Source organism: Schistocerca piceifrons, chromosome 9 (genome assembly GCF_021461385.2).
Source record: "Schistocerca piceifrons isolate TAMUIC-IGC-003096 chromosome 9, iqSchPice1.1, whole genome shotgun sequence".
Classification (NCBI taxonomy): Eukaryota; Metazoa; Arthropoda; class Insecta; order Orthoptera; family Acrididae; genus Schistocerca; species Schistocerca piceifrons.
In genome coordinates, this window is record NC_060146.1 from 225,337,968 (window position 1) to 225,354,656 (window position 16,689).

General features: G+C 42.8%; 1 long non-coding RNA gene across 1 annotated transcript in view; it reads right to left on the minus strand.

Moving 5' to 3' along the window:
- Positions 1-266: 266 nt before the first annotated feature.
- Positions 267-16,689, minus strand: part of LOC124717181 — a 33,146-nt gene continuing 16,723 nt past the window's right edge. Inside the window, exon 3 of the long non-coding RNA XR_007005715.1 lies at positions 267-374. This is a non-coding gene — a long non-coding RNA (uncharacterized LOC124717181). The remainder of the gene's footprint in view (positions 375-16,689) is intronic.

Below are 16,689 nucleotides of genomic sequence, written 5' to 3' on the forward strand. Positions count from 1 at the left end.
GGTAAGTACCTGTAGGTCTCCTGTATGGATAGAGCCGATAAGTACCCGTAGGTCTCCTGTATGGACAGAGGCAGTAAGCACCTGGTAGGTCTCCTGTATGGATAGAGCCAGTAAGTAGGTCTCCTGTATGGACAGAGCCGGTAAGGTCCTGGTAGGTCTCCTGTGTGTATAGAGCCGGTAAGTACCTGTAGGTCTCCTGTATGGATAGAGCCGATAAGTACCCGTAGGTCTCCTGTATGGACAGGGCCAGTAAGTACCTGGTAGGTCTCCTGTATGGATAGAGCGAGCGTCGCCAGGCGCAGAGCAGACAGCCGATAAGCTGAGTCTCCGGACAGCAGCCTCACATTTCTAGCCCGTTCTGCACGCAGCCTCCTCTGGAACAACACAATACTTGGCTTTACTAGAGACAACATGGTCCAAAACAACTGTATGGGTGATGGAATACTATCCAGTCTGCGGGTTTCTTATCTATAGCCGGCCGGAGTGGACGAGCGGTTCTAGGCGCTACAGTCTGGAACCGCGCGACCACTACGGTCGCAGGTTCGAATCCTGCCTAGGGCATGGATGTGTGTGATGTCCCTAGGTTAGTTAGGTTTAAGTAGTTCTAAGTTCTAGGGGACTGATGACCTCAGCAGTTAAGTCCCATAGTGCTCAGAGCCATTTGAACCATCTTTCCTATAGTGGAAATTTCCCATCACACTACTTCCAAGCGATGCAGTGCCCTCAGAGTTTAGATTTGACACGGATTATTATATTTAGTAAAATAATGCTACATCTTCAATTACATTTCATCAGAATAGTGAAAAATTCGAAACTGAAAGAGGAGCATGGCAAAGAGATTCCACGTCACCAAAAGTATTCTCATCAATCCGCGAGGAAGCTTTCAGATCCCTTCACTGGGTACACAAAGAAGGAACAGAGGTTACTGCCACGTATCTGAAGCACCTCCGACGTGCGTTTGGCCTGTGGTGCAGGCAGCGCTCCAACAACGTGCTGGGACTGCTGAACCACTGAGGCAGACGCCGCCGCCCATTTGTACACTCTGCTGCGGCACCGTCGTTGGTGTTTTGAACAATTCTTGTAAGAGAATATTTCTGCTTTTGTTACGTACCGTGCTGTACACTGAAGCGACAGAATGAACATACTGTTATTGAAACGTACATGTTTCGGCTGAAGGTTGTCGCAATATTCTGTGTTTTGTGAAGCACATTTTGGTGACTGCATATTACAGGATTAAAAAAAAAAAATGGTTCAAATGGCTTTGAGCACTATGGGACTCAACTGCTGAGGTCATTAGTCCCCTAGAACTTAGAACTAGTTAAACCTAACTAACCTAAGGACATCACACACATCCATGCCCGAAGCAAGATTCGAACCTGCGACCGTAGCGGTCTCGCGGTTCCAGACTGCAGCGCCAGAACCGCGCGGCCACTTCGGCCGGCCGTATTACAGGAGTCGTCGCTGTTCTCCATCTACATCTACATGCATAATGGGCAAGCCACCGTATGGTGCGTGGCGAATGCTACCCAGCAGCACCGTAGCAGTCATTGCCTTTCCTGTTCCTCTCGTAAATGGAACGAGGGGGAATCGACTGTGAAAATGTCTCAGTACGAGCCGTGTTTTCTCTGATCTAGTCTTCGCAGTCCTAGCACGAGATGTATGTTGGCGGAAGTAGAATCATTCCCCAGACTGTTGCAGGTATTTACACAAAAACAAATGTAACTGGGGTAACGAACCAAATAAACGATAATTACGTTACTACTTTGTAACGAGCCACCAGAGACAGTGGATTCCTTAAGCAAAATACTCAGAAAATATTAGTGAACAAGATCCGAAATTTTATCGGTCGAGCTGGATTTCACCCTGCTGAGATGTTCACGTCTCACTTTGAGGAACAACTGACAGCGACAGGGGGAACCCGCTGGTGATCAGGGAGAAAACAGTTACCACCCAAGGTGCTCCAGGGGAGCAAGCAGACCACTGTCCTCACCTGAGCAGACTGGCATCCAAGTGCGATTCTTACGAACAAGCTGTGGAGCAGACTACACGCGCAGCTCCCGCAGCCTTCGGGAAACAGACACACCGTGCACTGACAGACAGAGATGTGACTGCGCTCCCATATCGCACTCACTAACAGGTAGTTGCCAAGTTGTCACTTCATCACTATTCCACTAACTAGTTCCTTACGACCAAAATGAGAAACAAATCTCCGTGGTCTTGCAACGTCAGTATATGAAATTAACACCAGAAAATTTAATAACTGACAAAATAAAATCCACACGAATCCTATGCAGGTGAAAATCTGCTGAGTACATATTGATATAACCAATACTATACCCCAGGTTTGTTCTAATTTTTTTTTTCTAAGAAAATTGCCGACTGAACAGAAGGAGTAATCCATGAGGAAATTCTTTGGTTTATTCTTAAAAGTGCGAGGATTACAGCTAAGGTATTTTTAATTCCTGTGGTAGCCTAATGAAAATGAATGCAGCAGAATACTGAACGTCTTTATCCACAAGAGTCAACAAGGTGCGATCCAAATGCAGGCTGCATTTCCATCTCAAATTAACTGAGTTCAATCTGTTAATTCTTGGGAATAAGCTCAAATTTTAGTAGTATGCGGAGAGTTCTGGAAGGACATGCATTGTTAACAGATTTGCTCCCTCTGTTCTTTTACATCATCAATGATGTCATACAGTGCTGTCGATTCCCCCATCTGACACAGGCCAGTTACGATAGGTATAAAAGACCGGAATTTCTTTTTTAAAAAAGCAGTAAGTTAAAAAATGCGGGACATTCAAAATAGTCCAACTGTGTTTCCCTCACCTGTACAGGTCAGATACAAGATGGCGATCCAAGGTGACTGACCTGGGGTACTGGCACACATCCTATGATGTCTAAAAAGAAGATGGCGATCCAAGATGGTTGACCTGGAGTCACGGTACAACTGCCTACGTGCCAGATCACTTGTGCTAAATATAAAACCTGGTGCTAAATTTACAATGGCAGGAAATTTTGAGTTTCCAATGATCTTCCAGTTCCATTGCCCAAAGTTAAAGTCCAGTGGCCAACAGCTTACACGTATTTCATTCAGCCTCGTGTTATTTTAAATTCAGATCAGTTCAATTCATTTCAATTTAGTTCAAATTCAATTAAATTAAAAAATCGGGAGCCCACTAGTCCAAAATTTAAAAATGTTGCTAGACATTTCCCTGTGCGCAATACAGTGTCGATTCTCTGTTATATAGAAATGGGGAGCCCCTGATAGATTGAAAGACACTGAAGTCTGCGATTTTTAAACCAGTAAACTATTGATCACCGAAATATATTCAGATGAAAACTTGTTCTGTTTAATCCGACATATGCATTTAAGATGAGAATGCAGAACTCACACTGTGCATGTGATAATATTTAATGGTCACTCAGCAGATACACGCAACTAAAAGGCTATATCGCTAACGTCGGTTGGCTGCGAAATTTTTAAATATGTTTTACGATAAAATATTATGAACTATCTGTGAGGGGGAGGGGGAGGGTAGAATATCAAAATGCATACATATTCCGTAATCAATGTTCGTGTGAAGCTCAGATTGCTCCGTTCATCCACGAGACCCAGAAGGCAGTGGATGCTTTGTTTCCTGGCTTTTGGTCAGTGTCTGACACAGTTCCATGATGCCATCACAAGAGTAAAATACAGAATATCACACCAAGGTTATGACTGTTTTGGAGAATTTCCAGCGAGCCGCTGTTCTAAAATCGATCCGTGATGAAGACCTTAGGAATGCGCCTGTGTAAGAACCTGCTGTGCGAGGCCCTATGTTGGAATGTGCTGTATGTTCCAACACGGCCAAGACAGACCTCGTGACGATATTGTACTGGGAGCTGGGATTCGAGGGCGAAGTACGCACTGAGGGGGTCCGGCACACAGCACAACAGAACGCCAGCCAGTTACACCGCATTTTTGGTAGAGGAAATTGTTTAAACTATGATGTCAGAGGCTGGAGGGTGGCGCAAATTATCTGAACTGTAATGTCAGAATGCCAATGGTTAAACTTTGGACAGCTGGGCTAGCAACATTTGTAAACTTACGGGACGTGGGCTGCCAATTCTTGGACAGAGCTGGATTGTCCGCCCCTGGTAACTGAGTGGTCAGCGCCACGGAATGTCATACCTAACGGCCCGGGTTCGATTCCCGATTGGGTCGGAGATTTTCTCCGCTCAGGGACTGGGTGTTGTGTTGTCCTTACCATCATCATTTCATCCGCATCGACACGCAAGTCGCCGAAGTGGCGTCAACTCGAAAGACTTACACCAGGCAAACGATCTACCCGACAGGGAGGCCCCAGCCATGGGGCATTTCCATTTCCAACAGAACCGAATTGAATTTAAAATAATACGATACTGTATGACATACGTGTCAGCTGTTGGCCATTGGCAAGCGAAGTGTAACAACGTAGGAAAGGCAATCCTTTTTGGAATTCCTGCCACTTTAAACTTTATAATTAACATTTTACTTACAAATGGTTCAAATGGCTCTGAGCACTATGGGACTTAACATCTGAGGTCATCAATCCCCTAGAACCATTTAAACCTAACTAACCTAAGGACCTCACACACATCCATGCCCTAGGCAGAATTCGAACCCGCGACCGTAGCGGTCGCGCGGTTCCAGACTGAAGCACCTAGAACCGCTCGGCCACACCGGCATGGCCTTTAACTTACACAGAAAGGGCATGTGCTTAGCGAGTCTGAACAATCCAAAGGCCTAGGTGTTCACATAGACGGTAAGTTCTCGTGCAAAGTTCATGTTTAGGATCTTGAGCAAAAACTAAATGCTGCTGCCTTTAACTTTAGAACAGTACCTACAGTAAGTAGTAGTTCAACTCGAAAGGGAGTATGCTTTGCATATAAGAAACCACTGAACAGTCAAGTTCGCATTAAATATGTCTGTGTTTAAGGCAATCAGTTTGAACAGTATTTCCTGTCATCTTCCGGTCATAAACGTCTTTTGATATAAAACATTTTCATTTTACGAGGAAGGTCATGCACACGATATCAAGTGGATAAAACTCAGCACATTATAAAAGTTTGTCATAATGTGCTGAGTTTTGTCCACTTGACATCTCATGCGTGAGGTTAACCATAAAATGAACATGTTTTGCATCAAAAGGTGTTTAAGAGCTGAAGACGGCAGCAAAGACCGTTGAAACCGGTTGTCTTAAATAAAGAAATATTATGTGAGCTTGGATTTTGAGTGGTTTTTAACAAAGAAAACAGATCGTCGTTCAGTACTCTCAAAATCAGAAAATTGAATATAGTTTGCATATTTTCATTTACTTATGACATACGACATTATTCTGCGGAAGCTCTTCCCGTTGACAAACGGTATTTTTGGCTCACTACCGAACAGTTCAAGCAATGTGCGGTGTTAAGTTTGCGAGTATCTTGTCTACCCCTGTTCAGGAGTCTGAGCGCTCTGACACTGGCCTCGCAATACACATTTCCTTTAATGTCGTTTGATGTGAACTATAGTAGTGTGAGTTCTGGTAGCACTTTCATTATTGTCAGAACTCACGAACAAAAATGGTTCAAATGGCTCTGAGCACTATGGGACTTAACTTCTGAGGTCATCAGTCCCCTAGAACTTAGAACTACTTAAACCTAACTAACCTAAGGACATCACACACATCCATGCCCGAGGCAGGATTCGAACCTGCGACCGCAGCGGTCGCGCGGTTCCGGACCTCACGAACAGAACAGAGTGCTGGCTCACGTCGATCTCGGCACAGACACCCAGCCTGCTGGAAGACGCAACACAGCTGCTTGTACTGGACCGCGAATGTCCCACATCTTAAAGACAAACACAGCCATCAAGTTATTCCCACGGATTTCTTAATCATTTGTGATGAACACCGGCGTTGCTTGGTTCGGTCTGCAGGAGCACCATTGAGTCTTATACCTTAGTCCATAGACGAAAATTCTCCAGCACATTTCTTATGGTAATGTCGTATGGGATTTAACATTAGGTGGACCTGTGAGTATCATCACAATATAGCGCTGCGCAGAAAACTCTCCAAACTGACTGTTATCGACATGTATATGCACAGTTCGTAACAAGGGGTGTGAGAGGGAAATTTTCTGGTACAGCTTCCCACGGTTTCATCCAACAGATGGTTACAGTCGAGCTCTTCTCTGGTGTGTAATTTACGATTACATGTAAGCACTAAAACTGCTTTTTGAAGGGATTTTTAGGTGATTCCTCACATCAGTTGTAAATGTTTTTACCTTATTCTTAAGACTTTAACATTCCATCGGATTTCTAAATAGTTCCAGTAAAGGAATCTGACGATGTGAGTGATATCTGAATGATGTTGGCCGGCAGGCCTGCAGAGGCGCTGGCCGCTGGAGCGTGTGGCTCGGCTTTCTGGAGACCGGACAGCATCACGCATTCCATAAACACTGACTGTCTGGAATACAGCTCGCGCCGTTCGTCCACGAGACCCAGGTGGCGGTAGGCACACTGTCCATGACGTCCAGCCGGTGCTCAGTACAGTTCCGAGATGTCACCGCATGAGCAAAATACGGAATATCACACGACATTTGTAACTGAATTTCAGAGTTGCTAGCAGACAGCATGTTGTTCTTAACGGTGAGGAACCTCGCTCTGTTCACTCACTAACCTGGATGGCGTCAGTTACAGTTGTCTATGCCGATACTTTGTTCGAGTCCGCAGCTCGTGGTCGTGCAGTAGCGTTCTCGCTTCCCACGCCCGGGTTCGATTCTCAGCAGGGTCAGAGATTTTCTCTGCCTCGTGATGACTGGGTGTTGTGTGCTGTCCTTAGGTTAGTTAGGTTTAAGTAGTTCTAAGTTCTAGGGGATTGATGACCACAGATGTTAAATCCCATAGTGCTCAGAGCCACTTGAACTACTTTTGATACTTTGTTCGACATAGTTGTGCACTGTCATCATACTAATAGAATACAGAACATCAAACTACATCTACGGTCAGGTTGGAGATTTAGAAACAAATGGCGCGTGGTTCCTCACACAGAGGGAAGTAGTTTTATACACTACTTTAGTGAGTGTTAACACAGCTCCTGACACCAGTGCCGCCTGGTGCAGCGTGCGTGATGGTGTTGGCCCGTGTCTCAGTGCTCTGTCTGGACGTTCGTCGACATCGTAAGCTGCTGTGCAGTCTCAAAAGTAAGGCCTTAGGAACACCTCTGTGTAGGCGCCTGCTAAGTGACGTTATCTGCTGGAATGTACTGCGTGCCCCAACCAACACCTTCTGATACACAGGCCTCACGGCGGAACTATGACGTCATCAGCGCTAGGGTGACACCTTCTGCCGCTGCAAGACAGCCTGTCCGCTGGAGCCGGTGAACGTGTATTTCTTTCGTGAAACCGTAACAAATTCACTGACCGTTAAATTTGCCCTTTACAGAAAAATTGTGCCGCCCTTGTATGATACCGCGCGCAATGTGGCACACTGATTACAACACAGTATGATCTCCTTCTGTTGTGTTTAAAATCGTATGCAAAATCTGACTTACTTGTTAAGGAAAACGTCGTTACAGAAACCTAGATCCATTAGTCAGTAAATGACACTAACGGAGATACTTCGTAACAGTTAACAGACAGGATGACGAAATTATTGTAGAGATCATAAGTTTATTACGGGGACAAAACTGTAATTCACTGCGGCATGAATGGCTCATCAATGATCGCATAGATATTGGAGATATTGTCACAGTGAAAAGTTTAATTACAAACGCTCATTTAACCAATGCAAAAGCGTGAAATAAGCCTAATTTGTGGTGTAAATTCAAGAACATAAAGTATAAATCTACTCAAAGAACTGGGTATTCTAACCATTGCTTCTCAGTATATTTATTCCTTAATGCAATTTGTTGCAAACAATATGTCTTTACTTCCAACCAATAGCTCAATACATAGTACCAATACTAGGAAAAAGAACAATCTACATAAAGACCTAAAATCACTTACCTTGGTCCAATATTCAGGAACACAAATTTTCAATAAATTATCAGCAATAATTAAAAACTTGATTTAAGATAAAGCACAGGTTGAAAAGCTTCTTGGTAGGTAACTCCTTTTGTACTCTACAGATGAATTTTTTTAACAGGGACTGTTAGAATAGCTGAAGTAAAAATGTCTGTTTGGTTTAAGCTCTGAGAGCACTTGGCCACAACAGTCAAGATTAGGTAATTTGTGTATGATATATTTAATAAAAGTTTATAATTATGTTTCGTTCTAACTGTGTACATTCTGTAGATATTAGCAGTTTCAGTTTACTGTAAAGTACTTGGATATCTTGACAATCTACTGGCAAAATGATCAGAGAAGTGAGTATTATATTAAAGTGTCCTATGTTTTTGTATTATATCTTCTGACATGTCCCACACCCATGAGACTCATATCATTTTTGAGTCTACAGTACAAAAACTGAATCTACTCTAACCTTTAACCCACAAAGCACAATCAGGGATTTTGTCTCTCTCATCAAAACTCTCAAATATGTAATAGAATATTCTTGATAATGATATGACATCATTATAAATAGAATATAGGCCTAATTTTATGCACATTCATTTTAAGCAATGCAGCTACACACATCAAGTAGAGAAAAGTAGGAATTAGGAGAGAATGACAAATGTAAATGTTTGTTAACCTGTCACAAAATTTATTCTAAACTACTTTACAGTTGACAGTTTTCTCTTTTTCATTTTACTGCCAATATGGCTGTCATTAATTTTTGTAACATAATTATTGAGAAATATATTACATGCTACTTCTACTACAGACTGAAGAATTTTGTCATCAGTGTGATCTACCTGACTACAAGAAAACTCCCTTAGGAAAAAGTCTTCCCTTTTAATTACATCAACAGCTAATCTTATAACTAGATTTCTCTGGGATGTGCATCTCATGAAGGAGAGCTCATGTTCTCCAGACACCAAGTTTTTAACAATCAAATGAGTGAAAATAACAGCATTAATGACCTCATTATTAGGGCAATACAATCCACCTCTATCTACCTTTCTTATAAGTTCATAGCTTTCGTCACTTCCTATTACTCATAATATTTTATCAAGCACTAACTATGTTTTACATGTTTCACACCTCAGCTTCTTAAGAACAGCTGTGGCACAGTATCCTGACAAGTATGTGAAAACAGGGAAGTGTTCCTGAACAGACTGAACTTGTTCTTCACAGAAATCCATTTTGCTTGAAATTTTCAAGGAAAGCAGAGTCTGAATTCTTAGCTTGGATTCAATTTCAAATACCTGTCTCAAAGATACCAAATACTGAGATCCTGCCATTGTTCAATATTTTCCAAATCTGCCTTCTAGAGCATCTGTCTGAACCTTACCTGGCAAAAGATATTTAAAATTCAGCTCCTCAGTGCAATACTTGGTCAGTTCTAGAAGGGCATGAGTGGTATGTGATATGGCCAAATGTGTATCACTGGATAATCCAAATGTACTATCAGAAATATGTTTCCATTTATCCAGCCATGATAGAAATCTTTCTAAATATCTGATATTTTCATTACTTGTGCTCGAGAGTGGTTTCAGCATTGCATCCTTGAAACAGATATCTTTACCAGGTGGCCTAACATTAACAATGTTCCACCATGAACAAATTAATTTAATGAATTTAGCAGTGCTCTCAAAACTTTCAATATGATGATGTTCCCCCAAGGCTAGTAAACCTTGGACAGTCATCTCATTGAAAACATTAAGCACAAGTTTGACATTTTGTCACTCCAGGTTACTTGGAAAAAGAGACTTTAAATTAAGCTTATTGGCAAATTTTACTATCTGTGTACACTCTATATCATGAAGTTTTTTAACTGAAGAGAATCTGGTCATACACAGCTGTGTATTTTCTGAATCTGTTTCAAACTGGGGGTACATAATTGTCTGATCAGGATCTTTTTTTATTAATCCAATTGTTTCTGACACATTTTAAAGTGTGAACAGAATCTAAAACATAAAAAAGAGAATCAGTTTCATCACAGGGGTGTTTGTACACAATTGACAGTTGAGGAGGGGAAGCAAAGAATGACATTGCCCTTTTGTTAACTGAATTGTTGTCACTAACAACACAGACTACCTTAAAACCTATTGCATGCAGTCCGGAAATTGTTTTCTTTATTACAGTGAAAAGTCCTTCACCATTTATATTTTTTACTGGAAGAATGTGGACTACATCTTTATATGAAGACAACAAACTCTGTATCATAAAAACCTGAGCACTAGTTGCCACACTTTTAGAATTGAATGCAGCACCCAAACATTACCTCCTGTGAAGTCTAAATAAGGTTTCAAGTGTATTTCATCTAACATTAGTGAAACAACATGAGCTGATTCACAAAGAAACTGGAATTTCTGTTTTATATACATCAGAAAATTGCCACCTAGCTGCTCAGCTGCTGGGTTTGTTTGAAAATGTGAACAGATTTTATGCAGGGTATTAGAATGAGGTAGCACAAGATACTGTGTAGTTCTTATAAACTTATAAGCATGTGGTGATATTGAAAATATGAGGGTCGGTCAAAAAGTAATGCCTCCCATTTTTTTTCTACTTAAAGAAATTAAGTTAAGTGAAAAATTTGAATTTGGCGCCATTCCTCAAACCTTCTTCTGCAATCCACTGCAGTAGTAACTTTCTGTGTCAACAGGTGGCAGCACAGCAGAAGTTTGTAAGATGGCCGACATCGATGTTCGTTTGAGACAGCGTTGTGTGATTGAATTCTTGAATGCAGAAGGTGAAACGCCCATACGCATTCATGAAAGACTGAAGAAGGTGTATGGTGTTGTGACAGTGGATGTCAGCACTGTTAGACGATGGGTTCGTCGTTGTAAGGAAGCTGAAGGGCAAACACCGTTGACTGACGAAAAGCGGAGCGGCAGGCCGGTGAGTGCAGTGACTCCACACAACATTCAGCAAGTTGATGACATCATTCGTGGTGACCGTCGGGTGACTGCAGATGAAGTGTGTCGCATTATTTCTCTTAGTAAAGGCAGTGTGATCACGATTATTAAACAATTGGGGTACTCAAAAGTTTGTGCACGGTGGGTTCCAAGAATGTTAACCGATCAGAATAAAGAGGCAAGGAAAACAATAGCCTCCCAACACCTGCAGCGCTTCCGTTTGGAGGGAGATGAGTTTCTGAAAAAAATTGTGACCGGGGACGAAACATGGGTGCATTTTTTTGAACCCGAATCAAAGAGGCAGTCAATGGAGTGGCGTCACACAAGCTCGCCGAGGAAGAAAGAATTCAAAACTGTGCGATCGGCAGGGAAAGTTATGGCAACAGTTTTCTGGGATACAGAAGGTGTGATTCTGGTTGATTTTTTGGAGCAGGGATGCACAATAAATTCTGTTCAATACGTCACAACCCTCAACAAACTTAAATCACGTCTTCAGCGAGTTCGCCCAACAAAATCAATGGCAGATGTTCTTCTTTTGCATGACAATGCAAGACCACACACCAGTCGTCACACCTCTGACGAGATTGTCAAAATTGGATGGGAAGTTTTGCCTCATCCCCCATACAGCCCTGACCTGGCACCATCAGACTTCCATCTGTTCGGGCCACTAAAAGAAGCTCATCGTGGGATTCATTTTGAAGATGAGGAGGCCGTCAAAACATCCGTGCGTCAATGGCTTAGGAAGCAGAGCTGTGATTTTTACCGTGCTGGGATACATGCCCTTGTTCAAAGATGGACCAAAACTGTAGAGATGGGCGGAGATTACATTGAAAAATGACAAAATGATCCTCAATGTTGTGGTTTTCAACCTATGTAATTGCATTTAAATTTCCTGACAATTAAACGTAGAAAAAAAAATAGGAGGCATTACTTTTTGACTGACCCTCGTAGAATACTACAAAATATAATACAGTCTGTTGAGTATCTGTAATGGCTCTTGTGGACTCCCATTAGATTCAATTGCTCACATAAAAAATTTATTTACTTTCACCCTCATCAAAATGTTTTGCCATATCTTTCAAATAATCAGTAACGAATAGCAAGTGGTCTTTTCCAGTGCTACCACTGTTTTTCCTAGTAAAGTTCTCCAAGTTATCAATAGTGTTAAGTCATTTAAATTGTTTATAGTTAAAGGGAACTTTCTTGTACCAAGTTTTGAGATTACACTTTTACCTTCATATAAAGACATACTCAGGTCAGTAGTCACCACAACAGAACACCAAAGTGTAGGAATATCTTTGACGTCTATTAGCACAAAAGTTACGGAACTTACTGACTTCTTCAGATGCCAGTCATTAGGCAGCTTGATAACCACGAAACACTTAACAAAACCATTAAAGTCCACAAAATGTCTTTCCTGTACTGAGCATGAGTTGCTACTCTCGCTGCAATAGCTATTTCTAAGTCTCTACTTTCTAGACGCTTTCGTCTCTCATCTCCACTTTCCCTCGAATAAGAAGCCGACGAAAGATACTTCGGACAGTTAGGCAGAATGGATAGTATGGCTCCTGTTTTAGGGCGAGGTTTTGAAAGTGGCACAGAATATTTCTTCCCTGTGGAACTGTCGAAATATTCTCTACGTTTCAGAATGAGGTCTTCAGTGAAGTGGAGCTCGCAGACCTTGAAATGATGAGAAAATCTTTTATCAGCTACATGTAATAATCCCGAGGGGAACTAATGCTAACACATGGGATTAGTGTCAGTTATCTTCAGATCAAATCGATTATTGTTCACTCTGTATTTCAGGTTAAAAGGCTAAAGCTATTCTTGCATAAGTAAATCACAGTTTTCTAGTGACTCAGTAATGTATGTAACGTAGTTGATCTTCTAGAGAAGGGCATCAAATCAATCGAATTCACGTTGTTAATGAACATCTAAAGAGCGTGCTACTTAAATATGTGATTAGTTGCTCCCGCTCTCTAAATTAAAGAACACACACCCTGAGACAATCTAACTGAGTTGTAAAGAACCTGAGCTTACCTTCGAATTCTGTGTAACCTGGAAATTTTTACGATGTATTGCAGATATCCATTTCTGCTGTAGTTTAGAGCTTTTGGGGAAAGAAAACACCGCTACTCGTGGCCCATTTTCGTAATTTCCTTTGCAACGTGGAACACAACGCTTATAGGGTCGACCGAAGCGTCCGATCCCACCCGTCGGCTTTGACCCGTGACGTAAGGCTGTTGTGTGTGACGTCAAGACGGCGCGGAATTTAGTTTTTGAGAGTGGCGTGTTTGTAGGTGTCGTTTTGATGCGATCGGTGGTGCTCTCTGGTGGTGTTAGGTTATGTTTTTGGTCTAGTTTGCGAGTGTAGCGTCGTGTGTGAATTTTGGTAAATTGCTTTTTTTATGTCTTTGGTAGGCGTGGATATGACTGACAGGGTCAACAGTTTTCGGTTGTCGGCTATGAAGGGGGACAGTGCGTTGTCTCTAATAAAATTTCTTCAACTATTCGGATTTTTGGATGAAGTCGTGAAGAGTTCAGTATGTCGTGAATAAATGAGGCTTACTTAAAGTTCCGGCGTCTAGGACGATGGACGGCTGTATGTGAAGATGTAAGGATAACAGATCAAAAGAAGTGTTCGATCCCAATGTGTGGCCGTGAATGTTGGGAGCTGCTGTTGAGCTATGTAGGTCAAGGGAAGTGTTCGATCCCAATTTATGGAATCGGGAGCTGCTGTTGAGCTATATAGGTCAAGGGAAGTGTCCGATTCCAGATGATATTGTGTTTAGTGGTATTTGGGGAGTTTTGTGATGTCGGTTTTTTCGACTTTTGCGTGGTTTTGTATGGGGGTGGGTGTCTAAATTTGTTTATATTTAGTTTGTCGCCACCCAAAAACCCCCTATTTCCCGCGCTTGTCCCGCTAGCGTCATTAGGCTTTTTGTGGAACGTGTGTGTGTTTCTTTTTCGACGTATTTTCGTCCTCATAATGTGTACATAACGACTTTATATGCGCCATATTGGAATCGTAGTTTATGGTCGTTTCCGCCATATTTGTGACGTCATGGGTCAAAACAGACGGCCGGGATCGGACGCTTCCGTATTTCCCACTTATACACCATTTCGAACGATTAAATCAAATCTCAGAGTTAAACGGAGATGTAATTTCGACGAATCAAGCACTATACTTTGAAAGTAAACAGAACACAAGTTTTGTTTCCCGGGTAGGTTAGCCAGCATAAACACAGAATTTCGAATTGCTTATAAAGGGAAATCCACACAAATTTAGCACATCATCTCACGGTGCAGATTTCTTATCGCATTTTGCTTTGTAAACGGCGCTACTTTTTCTTGCAGTGCTTCATATGCTCATTTTCAATTAAACGAACAATGTATTCTACCGGTATGGCTATTAGATCCAGTTTTGGCCACCAGCAGCGCTAGTTGTAGCAAAATCTGGCTTTGCACCCGTGGCCTAGTGGAAGTGACGTCACATGGCCTACTCGTCTTGGCTGGGAGGCCTGTATGTGAGAAGGTGTTGGCCCCAACACAAATACACCGTGAGGGGACTGTCGTTGGCGAATGTCGGCAGACGGGAGCGCGGAGTGCTGGAGGCAGATACGTAGCGTGAAGGAGAAAGCTGTTGCTGATGTCGTGTGGGGCCAGAAGGGCTGAGGCTGATGTGGTCAGCTGGCCTCAGGGGGCGCCACTGGCACAGCACAGCTGGAGTTGACCCGAGGGCTCCAGTCAGAGCGCAGCAGCCGTGGTGCTTGAGTGAAAGAACACGCCTCACGCTTCTTTACCAACTACACATCGCAATGACGAGTGCTGGACAAGTGTACAGGCCGCATCAGTGAGTTATACAGATTTAAACTTTACACCTAGTAGTCTACAATTTTGACAGCGAGCAGACTGTCCATCAGTTTAAACTTGTGGTAAGTGAATTTTCTCACAATTTTTAAGTTACAATAATTGGTATGGAGGAGGAATAGTTTAATCTATAATGTCAGGGGGTGGGAAGGAAATCGTTTAAACATAGCACAACTGGACTTCGGGAGAGTGTAGGGTCCTCATTTTTGAATTGAAATAACATGATGCCGTATGATATTAGGTGTCGGTGGTTTTGAACTTTGAAAAACAATTGTTTGAATGGTGAGGTCATACGGGAATTGTTTAACTTAGGACAGGCAGCATGGAAATCCACACTTTGATCAAGTGACTGCAATAAACAGCCCTACATATCTCTACAGTACTGGGCTCTTTCTAGTAGGTCAGCATCTTGGTTTCTGACACCAAAGAGCTGTGGCAATAGTCCCTGGTCATCTATCTTGGATGATGATCTTTATAGTGAGGCTGCACCAGTATCCCAGGTCCATCATCTCGCATCCTGATGTGACAGAGTTCTCTGAGTGTGCCCTGCATTTTCGACATTTTAGTAGGGCTGCACCCGTATTCCGGTTCAGCCATTTCTTATTCTATAATCAGCACCAGTCACCTATTTCTACCACCACGACAATCTTTGGTTTTTGAATTTCCAGCCAAATTTATACTTAGGACAACAGTAGAACTTCCAGAGTGACATCACAGATGAGGGGCAAAACGCTGGGTATTTATGAATTTCTTGCCAAAATCTGAACTTCCCGCCAAAAAAAAAATTGCACTTCCTGTCATTATATGGCAATTTACTTGAAACAGCGGCGTGCAGGGGGAAGGGGTCAATGATGTCATTGATCCACTAATTTGGCCCAAGACCAGCCCAGTGTAGCTGCTTATGAACTTGATGAGAGTGTGAGAGAGGTGAAATTCTGCCATTGTCTTAGGGAGGCACAATGTCGTTTCTGTGAGAGTAGCCATCGTATAGGACTCCAGGTAATGGCTGGCAGGGGTAGCAGGAACTGTGACGGCGCTACGACATGTACCGACATTCAGCAGCCTCGTGTGTTACCTCTCATGCGACACACATGGCTTCTGCCTCCACGAACTGTCTGCGTTATGAGGAGATATTCCTGTGGTTGTCCCGGATGGAGCGTGTATGCGACCAGCTGTCCCAGCGTCAGTATCCGGGGTATTAAGAATAAGTTACAAGACTTGTGGACCAGCTTGCCTCAGGAGGGGATGAGACACAAGGCCACAAGGGGTGAAGTGTGACACTGATAAGTGGCCTCATGTAGTCAAGTTCTTTGCAAATTTGACGTGGTTTTGTTACCTCTGAAATAAAACCACATAGCCTCTCAACCTGTGGATCATTCCGGATCCTCGTCGCCTTCTGGGAGATTGTCATTCTTTGTCAGGTAGTGTGTGTGACATGCGTCAACAGTAATTTCACCCACATCACTACGATGGTAGTGGTGCCATATCGAGGCCGTAAAGCTCTTGGCCAATGAACGTTTGTGGCCTACCCATCACTTTGTGAGCACGCTGCCACTGAGGGGTCTCTAGAGCATTGTGACGTTGCAAAACGGCTCTGAGCACTATGGGACTTAACATCTGAGGCCATCAGTCCCCTAGTACTTAGAACTAGTTAAAGGTAACTAACCTAAGGACATCACACACATCCATGCCCGAGGCAGGATTCGAACATGCGACCGTAGCGGTCACGTGGTTCCAAACGGTAGCGCCTAGAACCGCTCGGCCACCCCGGCCGACTGTGACGTTGCACTGTGTTTTTACATACACATAATTAACCTACATCCAGATACAGCTGTCTAGCATTTGCTGGTAGATGAAC